Genomic DNA, 13400 nt, shown 5'->3' with positions numbered 1-13400 from the left:
TTTTTTTCAGAACTGGGGATTGAACTCAGGCCCTTGCACTTTCCGAGAAAGCGCTTATTCTATTGAGCCATCTCCCCGGCCTGTGCAGGTAATTTTTGGTTAGTTCACTAGTTCATACAATTTGCCAGACCAAATGTCATAGTTGCTATCTATGTGGAGCCATGAAGAACCATCTGAGACACAAGGCCTGGGGTTGAGGAAAACTGTTGTGCCTCTCCTGCTGGCAGGCCAAAGGTCTGAGCAAAGTTTCTTCACTTACTCAAAGTGGGTGCCTGAAAGCCAATTCCATTTTGCCCGTTCTTACCTCATGCCACGCTTTTCTGGCTAGAAGTTGTTAGTGGATTCCCACTAGCTGTCATAAAACTGGTTGCGTGGTATGTAGTCATTTGTCATCACATGCCCTAGTTTATGGCCTATACTCATTCTTGATCCTTTATGGTTTCCATTTCCTGCTGCTTTTTCTTGGCTTAGGCTGTAATTAGAAAGTCTCTTCTTCATAGCCAAAGTTGACTTCATTCATAAGGTCTACCGACCACCACCATTAAACTTCTCCTATCCTTTTCTCCAAGATTAAAGATAACATCTTGTCCTTTTTGCATTTTCTTTTGGTATTTAAGTTCTGCATTGGGATATCTATCATCTGTCTATCTATCTATCTCTCTGTATGTTATAATATTTTACTTCTATGATGTTTCCTTTTAAATGGTTGACTAAGTTCTCTAAATCCCTTGCTCTTAAACATGATCTGATGGGTTGGTTTTATCTTTTTTCTTTTATGTTTTCTGGTAGATGCATCTTACAAATATTTGGTGAATTATAGCTGAGCATGGTAGCAGAGGCCTGTAATCCTAGCACTTTGGGGGTTGAGGCAGGAGAACTGTCAAGAGTTCAAGGCCAGCCTGAACTATATGGCAAGACCTTGTCTAAAAAACCAGCCAATCAACTAACTAAATAAATAATTGCTGACTTAATAAATGATGTTAGTGTGGTAGTTACTAACTAGTAGATATTCTGCTTCGCTTGAGGGCAGGTATAAAGAAAAGAGGTGTGGTTTTTTAAATTAGTTGCCTGGGCAGGGGAATTTGAAGAAACAAAGCTATAGTTAAGAAATGCTTTAGATAATAATTAAAATAGAAATTCCTCTTGACCCAGCTGTGCTTTTTCTGGGCATTTTCCTGAAAGAGTTAACTTCTGATCACAGTGACACATGCATACCTGTATTTGTAGCAGTGTCACTCATCATAGCTCAATATTGGAAGTGACCTAGATGTCCAACAACAGATGAATGGATGCGGTGCAGCATATATGCACAATGAAATGCTATTCAGCCATGCAGAAGGATGAACTTGACTCATTTGTAGCAACGTGGGTGTACCCTGAGACCATGCTCAGTGAAATAAACCAGACACAGGTTAAATATTGCATGATTTCCTTCATATGGGAAATTCAAAGTATAAAAAATGAACAAGAGAAAAAGTAGGTGATTAAAACCCAGGAATGGCTCAGATAGAGGTACATGATGGATCTGTATTGATAGGAAAGATTGCTTCTCCTAGGTAAAGGCTTCAGGTAGGAAGGAGATGGATGGGTGCCACAGGCTTTATCGGCACTAACTACAGTTCTAACCCAGAATGTTTGTCATGAGTTCATAGCTTGGGAAGAAATAGTTTGGTTTATCACTCATTGTGATAATGGGAATTTATTCTTACCTGACTGATATCAGGGGGCAATCCGAGCGTAGTGTGGGTTTGCCTTTGCTCGTGCGCAATTTCGCCTGAGAAATGGGAGGTGCTCTTGGAATATTTCACCTCTCTGAGTCACAGCGGCATGAAATATGCAGAGTGCAGTCACACACACACACACCTTGCTCACCCAGGGCCTGGCTCTCCCTCCCAGCATGAGCTGCACCCATCCACATTTCTCCTGTCAGCTTCCTGGCTCATTTCAGGCTGCTCTTCCTCGTCCACTTCCTAATGCCTCACAAGTCACGAGCTCTTCACACCCAGTTCCACACCCAACCCTGATCCTTTTCAAGGTGAAGTTGTGTTGGTGTTGTAGTTTTAAAACTTTTCAGCCGCGTAACCTCTTCAGTGTGCTGTGGTCTTCGTTAGTGTCTTATTTGTTCTCTTTTAAGTTTTGTGTGTGTACGCTATACTTCTTCCCTTAACTTTATTAGGGCCTTTGGTTTTAATTAATGACTTTGCATAGCATTGTGATTGTTAGAAACATGTGTTCCATTCGGTAGACCGCACTGTACATACAATGGGTGCACTGGTTGCCCCTCCCTCTCTGCATGGCAAAAGACACTAAATAGTCCCGGTAAGGACAGAGCACAGGACACCAGAGAAATAAGCTGAAGAATTTCTCTAAACAGTACATTGCTTTTTAAAAAAAGTTTAAGTTTATTGGTGGAATAGATTATCTTAATAGTGAATAGAGACCGTAAAGAAAGCATACAAGTCCTGCAGTGAAAATGTATCTTATCCTTAAGTCACAATAAATATAAGCAACATTTTAAGCCTTTACTGTGGGCTCATTTAACCATGAAAAGCGCTCCAGGTGGATTATGCCATATAATCCTCTCAAAACTCTATCAAGCTGGTATCGTTGTAGCCTGTTTTATAGATGAGGAAAATGAGGCTGAAAGGGGTTCATGTTTCCCAAAGTCAGTGACTCCAGTGGCACTGCCTACTCTTGAATTAAATTTGATGTCTGCGCCTTCAATCTTAGTGGGCTCCTACAGTACTTTGTAGAGTGTAAATCAGTGCCTTCCACATGTGTTACTTCCTCTGCACTCAATTCCTGTTTCCGGCATCACAGGCTGTTATAAAGAAACAAAGGGCATCAGGAGCAGAGTAATAACTGAAATAGACTCTGATGTCTGGCTGAGAGTTTTCCTTGGGGCTTCTACAAACAATACAAAGCTATGGCAGGAGACCGGGGAGGTCGCAAGCATGCAGTAGTTATGCTGTAAAGCTGATATGTAGATTCAGAACAACCAGAGAGAAGAGCAAGGTGATACTGGAGGAAGCCTCTCACAGTTCCTTTATTTGTATAGCCCTGCGCTGCGTGCACAGCCATGGCCAAGCAAGGTTTTAGTGGAGCTCACAATTTCCCCGATTCTAGTGACATCACAGCACCATTATGTGTGTGTTTGTGGGGATTTGGTGCTAGTCATAGCATAGTTATGTAGACTCTGTACATTCCATCATAAAAGACTATTTAGCTGGTTTATGTATTTAGTGTACTACGCCTTTTATTATCATTTTAGAGTACGCTTCTGGATGTACATATAAAAAGAAGTGATCCCAGCAGATTGGGAAGGCTGAGGCAGGAGGATTGTAAGTTTGAGCCAAACCAGAGCATCTTAGGGAAATTTTTTCTCAAAATAAAAAGTAAAGAGGGCTGGCTATATAGCTCAGTGCAAGGGTCCTGGGTTCAAGCCACAGTGCCAAGAAAAAAAAAAAAAGTGAACTGTGAAACAGCCTTGGATAGGTTGCTGGCAAAGGACTCCAGGGAAAGGCATTGTTGTCTTCAGAGGTGACAGCCCTGAGTGTCCTGTTCTTAGAGCCTTCTGGTGGATACAGTGATGGTGACAATGATGATCCTGACCCTGGGTAAGGCCCCGGCTCAGGTGTGTGTTTGTGCCCCACTTTCAAACAAAGTTTCCAAACATCAAAAGGACAAAAAATTACTAAAAAGCTTATGAGATGATACCAAGAAAATATTTTCGTACCATGTTATATGCTTTAAGCTAAATGTTAGCAATAAGTTAAAAAATGAAAAAGGATAGAAAATTAAACAGTTATAGTAAGCTAAAGTTGATTTATTATTTGTCATGGTTTGGGGTTTTTGCAAGGGGAACAATACAACACAGGTCACATTTTATAAGATTGTTTTATAATGAATCACCCAAAGGATCACATACGAAGAGCGCAGGGATTCAGTCCACATGCTAAACACCAAAGAATCCAGCTGAGGGCCTGGATCCTGATATCCTGCATGAGTCCAGCTGAAGACCTAGAGCTCATAACAGTGCCTGCCCCAAGTCCAGCTGGAGGCCTGGAGCCCATGACAAAGTCTCATGCAGGTCCACCTCATGGATCTGTGCTGGGAAGGCCTAAAGGTCAGTAGTGATGGAAGCTAGAAAGTCTGTGCTAGGATGAAGGATTTGCTAGTAGGCTGAGGAATCGGAACTGGAGCCAGGAAGCAGTGCTCAAAGCAAGCATCAGTGCTCCCCTAAAGGTATCAGAGTCATCCTGAGCAACAGTGAGGTCCCAGCTCCTCTAGCAAAGAGGAAAGCTGAGTTCCCTCAGAGAGGCCAATGTGACAAGCTTCTCCAGGAGGCTGAGCAGTGCACCATCTTCATCCTCTGGAGCCAGGAAGTGATGCTCAACGTGAGGACCAGAGCTCCCCCAAAGTGAACCATTCTCAATGACAATGAGGTCCCGAGCTTCTCTGACAAGAACAGCCAGGTTCACTAGGAAAGCCAGCATGTCAGTGTGCTCCAGAAGAATAGCCCAAGAGAACCAGTAGCTCCCAACAGCTCCAGCAGCTCCTCCAAACAGCTTCCCCAGCCTCCTAACATCTCCAGTTCTGCTTCTTATGCTGCTGGCAACAATCCTCAGATGGGTCTCCTACATCCAGTACCATGCTAGTTCAGTTCAGCTGAGTGTAACAAGTTGACCACCAGTTAACAATCCACTACTTTATTGAAGAAATAAAAAAGTCAGACGGTAGCTGAGCCTCTGTGTACAGTGATTATAAAGTCTGTGATTCCATGCAGTCATACACTAGCCTGCATAGCCCCCCACACTCAACCCCCAATGCACCACAGCAACTCCCAGGCCTGCAGGCTCCATTCATGCTGAGTGTCCTGCATAGCTGTTCCCATTTAAGAGAGATTACATGCTGTATTTTTCTTTTAGCATTTCTTTGTTTACCAATCCCATTGTAATAGAGTTCCCTCCAATATCCAGGCCGGTGACATACTGTCAGGTTGGTGGTCTAGGAGTAGGTGATCCTACCTGCTGAGTGGACTTTCCATCCAGGTGGTACTCCATGGTACCACCATGGTATTCCCGCGTCGATGAGATTCACAGAGCACATGTGTCACAACCTCTCCAAGTGCCAGTTCTGTACCAAGTGATGTGTCTGTATTTTCTTTAGTTAGTGAATTATTTCACAAGGCCTTGTGTCACACATATATTAAGTTAGTATTTGATAAGCTAAACTTTGATAGCATTCCACTAGATATATGTTAAGATGAAATGGTAGGAAGTGAGGGCAGGATTGATACACATATTAACTTAAAACAGGGTTGGGGCTGGGGAAATAGCTCAGTAGAATAAGTGCTTGCCTGACAAGCACAGGGTCCTGAGTTCAATCCCTGGTACTGAAAAAAGAAAAGAAAAGAAAACCCAACCAAGCAAACAACACAGGGTCACAGCAAACTATAACTACTGGCCTTTTTTTTTTTTTTTTCTATAAGCCAAGAATGAAAAAAAATTACAAAGAACAAAAACCAAAATGAATATCAGTGGAGACAATGCCTAAACTATTTATAGCTCAGTTCTTTGCAGAAATTTGTGATCTCCTGACCTCGTGTATAGCTCTTGAAGCAAGAAATAGTAATAAAGCCTTTTTCTTTTTGGAGGGGACTTACATTTTCAAACATATACCCCACCTCCTCTGTGTAGGAAGGAGCTGGTAATTATTATTTAGGCTGGTGTTTTGTTAAGTGTTTTGCATCCTATGTACTTCTCACATCCTTGAGAGATCTTTTCTCCACTTTATAGAAAAAGAAACCAGGCTTATAGAAGCTAAGTCCAAGATCCATGATGTCTATCTGGCTTGTTCCAGATAAGATGGAGATAAGAAAATTTGTATATTAAAGTGAGTATAGACTTCAGAATTCTGATGTGAAAATTAGGTAGACATACAACATGAATATTTTTACTATAGTGTCTCACATATAAGATATAAATATGAGATATATTCTCAAAATAAGACAGACTTAAGAATTGTATAATTTCATTATGAAATTTACATACTAAGGAATATCCTTAGATATATTGTAGACATGTAAGAATTGAATATACCAAGGACAGAAGAATTGAAGGACAAAAAATTGAAGTCTCATATGAAATTTTAAAAAATACCCCCCAATAGATATGGCTTAAAAAGTACTATAAAGTGAAGACTGTTTTACTTTATGTATGTTCTGCTTCTGTATAAAGTATATAAAGTAGCAGTTTACTTTTCAAAAGCGGACATGAAACATATTGGCTTATATGTTTAACTCAAGTTTTAGGAAGAAAGTTCCCACTTACGATGAAAGCAGGTAATGAGAGTCTTACGTTGGTCAGTCAGCGAATGACCTGGAAGGAAGGAAGGAAGGAAAGAAAGAAAGAAGGGAGAAAGAAAAGAAGGAAAAAAGGAAGAAAGGGAGGAAGGAAAGAAAGAAGAAAGGAAGAAGGATCCATCCCACCTGAGACAGGAGTTAGGGAGGCAAAGACAATGAGTGTGGTAGGCTTTGAGGAGGTTATGGAGTATTCAAGGAGATATGAACAAAAACCATTGTCTCTCCCAAAAATATAAGGACAAGAATTACATCTGTTTGGCTGATGACTGCATATCCAGATTTGTAAATACAGTACCTACTGGTAAGTAGTGAGTCTCAGGCAGATTTATTCAATGCATGAAGAAGACTCAGACTGGGAGTTTTGCTGGGATTTTTATGGCATGACTGTGAGTACAGGGATTTCTGGGTGAAGACTCCTGGCCTTCTTTCTGAAATGAATCTAAGCCACCGAAATTATTGCAGTCCTGGGAGCTTACCCTGGCGCCGCTGGAGACCAGCTTTTCCAAACCTTGATTGTTGGCCAAGTGGCTGAGTAAAGCTTCTCCTGAAGGGAGTCCCTCAGGAGAGGCAGGGAAAGTGGAGGGAGAGTGCTTCAATGAGATCTGCCCCTGAGAAGGAAAATGGGGTTCCCATTATTAAAGTCACCCTGAGGCAGGATGGGCGGAGATAGTTTTCTAGAGCAGCCAGCTGCACCAGCTGAGTGAAGGTGTTCTGTGCTAGAACCTGTGAGCCTGGGGCTTTGCAGGATCCAAGCAAAAAAATAATGCATGATAATTAGGCTCAGACTTCATAAAGAAGTGAGACATGCTAGTGCTTCCTATTAGCAGAGTTGAGCTTTTCAAAATCATATTTAAGCTTCTGAATGGAGGTTATTTCATTTTATTTTTTAACAATTTTATTGAGAAACAAATAGCATTGAGACTGTTTTAAAACTGATTAATAAGACAGTTTCAATAATTAATACATTACATATTGTTGTCTTCTTATTGGTTATTCATAGTACAAGATGCAGGCATGATATCCTGTCCAAACACTATTAGCACAGATCTTTCGTCTCATTGAATTAAGAGAAAGGAGCTGTGTATCTATCCTAACTATTTTGTATATACAGATAGAAAATAGTCCTCCTTTGTATCCTTTTTTTTTGCTTAGTTTTGTCAGAGATGGGTATTCCATTGCCATTTAAATATTGTAGGTATGTGAATTCAATATATTTCTGGAATCATTAGCTAGAGCCATTAGAGAAGAGAAAGAAATAAAAGGAATAGGAATAGGCAAAGAAGTTAAACTATCATTATTTGCAGATGGCATGATACTTTACTTGGAAACCCAAAAAACTCCACCAAGAAGCTACTAGAATTAATGCACAAATTCAGTAACATAGCAGGATGCAAAGTCAATACCCAAAAGTCAATAGCATTTCTCTACACAGATAATGAACACAATGAGAGGGAAATTATAGAAACAATACCTTTTACAATAGCACCACGGAAAATGAAATACCTTGGAATTAATCTAACTAAAGGAGTCAAAGATCTATTCAATGAAAATTACAGTACTCTGAGAAAAGAGATCGTAGAGGATTTCAGAAAATGGAAAGATATTCCCTGCTCCTGGATAGGAAGAGCCAACATTGTGAAGATGGCCATACTCCCAAAATTGCTGTACAGATTTAATGTACTTCCTGTCAAAATACCACCAACATACCTCACAGAGCTAGGGAAATCATTGCTAAAATTTATTTGGAACCAGAGAAGACCTAGAATAGCAAAGGCAATCCTGGGCAACAAAGACCAGGAAGGAGGCCTTACAATTCCTGACTTGAAATTATATATGAAGCTACTGTGATAAAATCAGCACGGTACTGGCAACAGAATACACCTGAGGATCAGTGGAATAGATTAGAAGATGCAGAAACCTCTACAAACACACTCAGCCACCTTATCTTTGACAAAGGGTAATTTCATTTTAGGTTTGGTTTCATTGAGGAATTTATCAAGTAGAACGAGAGAGAGAGGGTTGTATATTTTCCGGATCAGGGAAGTAAGGTTGCAGTAGCCACAGGAAGCACTGCTTTATGGTGTTTGCCATACAAGGAAGATGTAGTCAGGGTTTGCAAGGGAAAAGATTTAACATAGGCCATGTAATTTATAGGATTATTCTATAATATTCACTCAATGAGTCAAATGTAATAGAGTGCAGGAGATCTGTCCACACACTGAATCCAGCTGAGGGCCTGGATCCCATGGCAATGTCCTGCATGAGTCCAGCTGAAGACCAAGAGCCCATTGCAACGCCCACAGGAATCCAGGTGGAGGCCTAGAGCCCATGACAGTGTCTCATGCAGGTCTTATCGAGGATCTGCACTGGGAAGGCCCAAAAGTCGGTAGCGGAAGCTAGAAGGTCTGTGACAGCAGCCTGAGGGATCTACACTGGAGCCAGGAAACAGCGCTCTAAGTGAGGACCAGAGTTCCCCTGAAGAGAACCAGAGCCATCCTCAGCAACAGCGAGGTCCTGAGCTCTAGTAACAACCAGGTTCATGGTAGGAAAGCCAGTAGGACCAGCTTCCCCAGAAGAATCAACAAGCACCTGCCTTTCCTCCTCCAGGTCTCCTTTTATGTTACTGGCAACAGTCCTCAGGTGGCTCTCCCCACCCAGAGCCACACTGGGTCAGTTCAGTGGGTGGTAGAAGCTGACTATTAGTTAATCCACCGTGAGAGGTGAAATATTTTCAGAAAGAAAAAGTGTAACCTAATGTGAGAAGGTTAATAGGAATTTGAGACAGGAAAGAAAACATGGTTATTCTTTTTTTGTTTTTATTTGTTTACAGTGTTGGGGATTAAACCCAGGACCTTTGCACAGAACTACATTCCTGGCCCTTGTTTTTCTTCCCCCTTTGGGACAAGGTCTCACCAGTCTCTAAGTTGCCCAGACTGGGCTCAAACTTGTGTGTATTAATAAAATCAAATTGAAAACAATGACTGCCTTAGATAACATTAACATCACTGGCTGTTTTACAGTATCAGAGTGTTCTAACTATTGTAGTGAACAGGCGGTTTGCTATAAAACATGAGGTTAGTGGTTTTTTAAAGGAAATTGCATGCATATTCATCTAAAGCTTTTTAAGATGAACTTTATATACTTTTATTAAAAGCATTTTGTAATTCTTATTGCTATTTGGTGTGGAACTTAAATATTTGGTGTGGGCTCATTAGTTACCAAAGTAAAATCTAAATACCCTTTTATCACTTTAAACATTTGCAGTGGATACATTTTTCTGAAGCTACTTTTGGAGCACTAATGTGTCTTATCTTGTAAGCGGATGTCTTCCTAATAAATATTGTATGTTTATTGCATTGTTTAGAAGCTTAGTTAAAAAGAGAAAAGGAGAGACTTTTAAAAAATTCTTCAAGGCATTTTATAAGGGAAAAGCTCCACTTGTAAAATAGCATATCCATTCCAAGTCACTGGATGTAAAGTCATTTTACATATACTTTATCTTCATTTCTGCCTAGTCGTACTGTGAGATTTGTGTGTACTGGTGGGACAGTTGTTATTTGACCAATAGGAAAATTAAGGATCCGTGAGAAGTGATATTTGCAAAAGGCACAGCATTAGCATGAGAGCTGGATCAGGACTTGTAAGGTACTAAAAACCTGGATGAGCCTCGTGGTGGGGCACCTTGCTAGTCTAAGCACGCTGGGAATGCTGAGGCAGGAGGGTCACAGACTCCAGCCTAACTTGACTAATGAAGCAATTTAGTGAGGCACTGTTTTAAAATAAAATTGAAAGAGTTGGAAATTACTTCAGGACAAAGGCCTTATGTTGAATCCCCAGTGTCACAAACCAAGCAACAAAGGTGGAGCAATATTGTCTGTCTGTCTGTCTGTCTATCTGTCTGTCTGTCTGTGTGTCTCTCTCGCCCATGTGCTCATGTGCACACAACTCCTCTATGCCTTTCCTTCTTAAAAATACAATATGATTTTTAGATTTTATTAAAAAAATTGGATTCTTTTTGAGGTACTCTTGTGGTATAATCTAGGTTGAGCTCTCTAAGTAGCTGTGACAGGTCTTGAAATAATGATCCTTCTACTTCACCTTTTCTGAATACTGGGATTATTGGTGTATGCTGCCATACCCAACTAGATTTTATAATTTAGGGTGTGTGTGTGTGTGTGTGTGTGTGTGTGTGTGTGTGTTATCTTCAATAAAGTGTAATACATTGAAAATGTAGCTTAGTTTAAATTTGTCACAGCTAAGTCTTAGAAACAACCCAAATGCCCATCAACTGAGGAATGGATAGAAATATGGTATTTTTATACAATGGAGTATTACTCAGCTATAAAAAAGATAAACTCAAGGCTTTTATAGGTAAATGGATGCAACTAGAGACCATACTCATTAGCGAAATAAAGCCCAACTCCATGTGTAAACATCGTATTGTCTCCCTGATGTAAGAACCTGAAAGTGTAAGTAAATCCTAAAAGGTACGATAAATACTATGAAAGGGAAAGAAACTGCTCAAAGGGAAGGAACAATTGGGATGAGGGAAAGGAGAAAATGAAGAAAAAAGGGAAAAATATATATGTATACGCATAGGACAACTTGGATAGTTGTGCTGCTTTGACTGGTCTATTGAAAGGAGCAGTTAATGCTTACATGATTTTTCCATTTTTTACCAATTTTGTAGGCTTATAACTGGTAATCTGAACATCTAATTTGAGGACAATAATACACAACATCATTACTATTGTTGAATTTCTATGATTTTTTTTTTTTTTTTTGTGCAACCAGGGATTGAACTCAGGCCCTTGCGCTTGCCAGGCAAGCACTTATTCCACTGAGCTATCTCCCCGGCCCCCAAAATCTGTATTTGTTTAGTATAGGGTCTCATTACACAATGCAGACACTGGCATAGCGTGTGGTACTGGGGACCAAACCTGGGTTGTTGAACTTGCCATGTAGGCACTTAGAGCTTTGAGCTATCCCCCCAGCCCCCTATCATTTTATTTAGTGAAATTCTGTATTGTTTCTTTCTTTCTTTTTTTTTAACTAATTTTTGTTCTCTTTAAGAAGATTTAAAAAAATTTCTCATGGTCACCATCCAAAAATTAATTAATTATTTTCACTCATTAAATATTAAAATGTATATATTCATTTATATGTCTATGTGTGTGTACTCATGCACAGAAAATAATGACAGTTTTAATTTATGAATGATTGACAGTGGGAGTTCTCTGTTCTTCTAATAATCTTTTCAGAAGCAGATATAGTAAGATCTAGCCTTAAAAAAGCAGGCTGTATCTGATGGCCTTGTAGGCATATAGTAGCTCACTTTTGCTCAGATGTTTTTAGAAATTATTATGGCAAAATGCTATATATATATATATATATATATATATATATATATAATTTAACATGCTATCTCTCTTCATGAGTGCAGTTCATTGGGACCAAGTATATTTTTATAGTACCGGTACTACCATGCCCTCTTTCATTCTTTCCAATTGAAAGCATATACCCATTAAATAGTAACCCTGTGTTCTACACCCTACATTGCCTGGCAGCCACCACTGTACTTTCTTCCTCCTGAATTTGGCTATTTTAAGCATCTCATTTGTCCTTTTGTGACTACCTCATTTCACCTAGTGCCGTTGGAGGATGTGTCAATTTCTTTCCTTGTAGAAGTGGAATGATTTCCCCATTGCGTGGGTGTGGCACATTTCCTTACCCATTTATTCATAGATGGACAGTGCTTGGGTTTCTTCCACCTTTAACTACTGTGAATAACCCTGTTAGGAACACAGGTGTTCAGATCGCTGTCCTTTCAGTCCACCCCAGGTGAAACTGCTGGTCCATAGGCTGAAGTATCTCTGTTTGAATGTTAAAATATTAGGTTCTAATATTTCATTGCTGGGACAAATACCTGACACTCAAAATTAGGGAAGGGAAGGTTTATTTAGCTCACAGTTAGTGGAGGTTTCAGTCCATTCTCAACTGGCTCCAAGGCAGAGTGGCCCATGGCAGAGAGCAACCTTTCATGGCAGCGGGTGAAGAGCAGAGAGCAAAGGGAGTGGCAGCAGCCCTCCTTACATTGTAATGCAGATTACCTTCCCCAGGGCAGGTGCAGCATCCATATCCACAGTAATCAGTCACAAACTCTGGAAGCTGCCCCTGAGGCTTTGGGGGCCAGGGACACTTAGACACAAACCGTAAAAGTGACACATTTCTCAAGCATAATGGATGGATTTGTTATGTGGTTGTGTTCCATGTGTAGAATGTTTACTTCTAACAAATAATCACTCCATATATAACCTGGACTTTCTTTTGTGATTTTAGTAATTATTATGCTGGTTGGAGGTGTTTTGTTTTTTTTTCCTAAGTAGCTTGCTATAGCTTTAGTTCTATGCAGATTTCTTACATTTCTGGGCACAGCGACTGTGTAGGCATTCTCGGATCCCTCTAGAGCCCTATTCTAGGAGAAAGTATGTAATAATTCATACTTAAACGTTGGTGGTATTGTGTGTTACTACTGTGAGAATGTTTATAATTTAAAAGTGGCTCCTGGGGACAGAATGTTTAATTCGAAGCAACGAATTAATTTCCAGGCATTGATTTTTGTTCACTGTGCCACTTGGGTAAATGGTGTATTTTAAGGAAACAGGCTGTCTTGGCCCTAAAACCAGAGTGGCCTCTTGGGCTTTGACGAGCACAGCTGAACATGCAGCTCCCAAGGGGATGGGTCATTTCTTGAACCGCTGCTCAGAGGCTTTACCCCTGGGATCAGTTTTCCCATGTTACACTACTCCTGACCCATCTTTAGGTCAGCGAAGTCACTTATTCCAGAGCACTTAGCCTGTCTCCCCGTCTGCCCAGGAATTTCTTTTTCATGTGTTTAGAACTAGAACTAGGTAGGCACTTAATATTTAGCCAGCGCCTAGGAGCCAGTTGTACACATGAATTCCTAATTATTAACTGACTTGATATATAAAAGATGGTTTTTCTGTGGAAAGCAAAATGCTGCAGGAGTCAGATG

At 40.3% G+C, this 13400-nt stretch overlaps 1 protein-coding gene across 3 annotated transcripts in view; it reads left to right on the top strand.

Annotated features, from left to right (window-relative positions):
* The window catches only part of Eps8 (epidermal growth factor receptor pathway substrate 8), a 106584-nt gene that overhangs the window by 3020 nt on the left and 90164 nt on the right, over positions 1 to 13400 (top strand). The window contains exon 1 of one of the 3 annotated variants that reach the window (XM_023709543.1): positions 11197 to 11224. The exons of the other annotated variants lie outside the window; for them this stretch is intronic. The gene's annotated coding sequence lies outside the window, so the exon portion shown is untranslated. Of the gene's footprint in view, positions 1 to 11196; positions 11225 to 13400 lie in introns of those variants that run through there. 3 annotated transcript variants of the gene reach the window in all.

This window comes from Octodon degus, unplaced genomic scaffold, assembly GCF_000260255.1.
Source record: "Octodon degus isolate 3935 unplaced genomic scaffold, OctDeg1.0 scaffold00012, whole genome shotgun sequence".
Taxonomy (NCBI): Eukaryota; Metazoa; Chordata; class Mammalia; order Rodentia; family Octodontidae; genus Octodon; species Octodon degus.
The sequence above is the reverse complement of the archived record's forward strand: the minus strand, read 5'-3'. Positions and strand labels throughout refer to the sequence as shown.